The sequence below is a fragment of the Rhagoletis zephyria genome, unplaced genomic scaffold (genome assembly GCF_001687245.7).
Source record: "Rhagoletis zephyria isolate East Lansing unplaced genomic scaffold, Rhagoletis_zephyria_1.1 Rzeph_scaffold_02616, whole genome shotgun sequence".
In the NCBI taxonomy this organism is placed as follows: domain Eukaryota; kingdom Metazoa; phylum Arthropoda; class Insecta; order Diptera; family Tephritidae; genus Rhagoletis; species Rhagoletis zephyria.
This window is the reverse complement of record NW_016159700.1, coordinates 56,344-57,978: the sequence shown is the minus strand read 5'-3', so window position 1 is coordinate 57,978 and position 1,635 is coordinate 56,344.

The following is a 1,635-nucleotide window of genomic DNA, read 5'->3' as shown; positions in this document are numbered from 1 at the left end:
GTTGCAGATAAAGAGGTTGCCTGTCTTTAACTCGTATATTACAAATGTATGAGCCTTTTTTTTGTGTTTTAATTTTCGCTCTATGATTGACTTTAAATGGCATACAATGGCGCAAATTTGCCAGCTCAATGGCTCAATCGCTTTGATTTCCTGGTTGGTTGGTTGGTTGGTTGGCTGGTTGCAATTCAAAAAGTGATTGTAAGCAAAATGATTTCAAATAAAAGAGGATATATGAATGAGCGCAAAAAAAAGATAAATGCTGAGTTCTATTTATGTATATTGAATGCATTATCGCTTTCAAAACAAAGGCAACTTTTGGAAAGGCTTGCCTTCTTATCTTATATTTCTTCTTTTTGGTAGACACTGTTGCGTTGCATGCTTAGATTTTCATGCTTTGCTTATTTATGTGCATATATTTTTATCTATTCGCTTGCCATCATTCGATTGCAATTGCAATATTTACCTTTGCTTACATTTGCATCGCCTTAGCTGTCATTTAAGCGTCAAATGCCTATTTGACTCTCCAATCTAATCACCCAGCTGCGCTGTGATTTTTATTGGAGTTTAATTGCTTTTGGAAATATGTGCTGCTCATGCAGGGCTATAGATTACGCTCTTGCATGCTTATCTGAAGAAATTAAATTTATGTATATATTTTGCTTTCACATTTTATGTGTTGGAAATATACCGAATCGACTATTAAAATTAATGGTAATTTAAAAACAAAAAATCGATCAGATCGTATACATCTTTTTGAGTGTTTATCAGATTTTTATGACACATTAGCGCGAATAATTTCCATTATAAAAGTATATATTCTTTGGTGCTTCCACTATAATTTCTTACAACTTTTACTATATGAAAACGAATTTACATAAAAAAAAAGTTTATTATAAAAACAAATAAAAAAGCCCCAAACTCATAAATACTTTACACATATGAGCAATGCGAAATTAACCGTTGCATCGCCTACGGACAGTCAAATGACCACTCTGTGCGACAGCTTGCCACCTGTGCGGACAGTGAGGTGGACGGCGCGCCGAGTTGGGTAGACACAGTGTCAAGAAAGTCAACTTGTTGCCATTGCTACCGTGGCAAGAGCCAATCGCATTCCGTATTTCAAACATACATTACTGTTCAATTCCTGCAACTACTAATGAACCGTTTGCCGGCTTGTAAATGTTGCTATTAACTTGCTTTGGTTTTTATTTCAGCTGGCTAAATGTATGCAAGTACATAAATACTAGGTTGTAAAGTTGTTTCTTCAAAATAATCTAAATGACCTGATATTTTACTCACTTGTTTTTCTTGTTGTTACATTAAAACCTACTTTCATATATTTTTTCTCATTACATTTAATGCATAATTTTTGCATGCGCTGTCAGACAAATGATCGATTACCTTGCGTGGCTGCAGCAAACTTGATCATCAACATGTTGCGCAACATTTGCTGCGTGGCTCGTGTGTGCAAGAGTTGCGCTATTATGTAGATAGTAAATATGTACACAGAAGTTTTCGAATGTGCGATTTCACAGAAAGAAATTGTAAAAATAAATAGATTGAAATGTGGAGTAGTGCGATGGAAAATATTTTCAGGCAATGGAAAAAATTTAATTAAAAACATCAGTCAGGTGT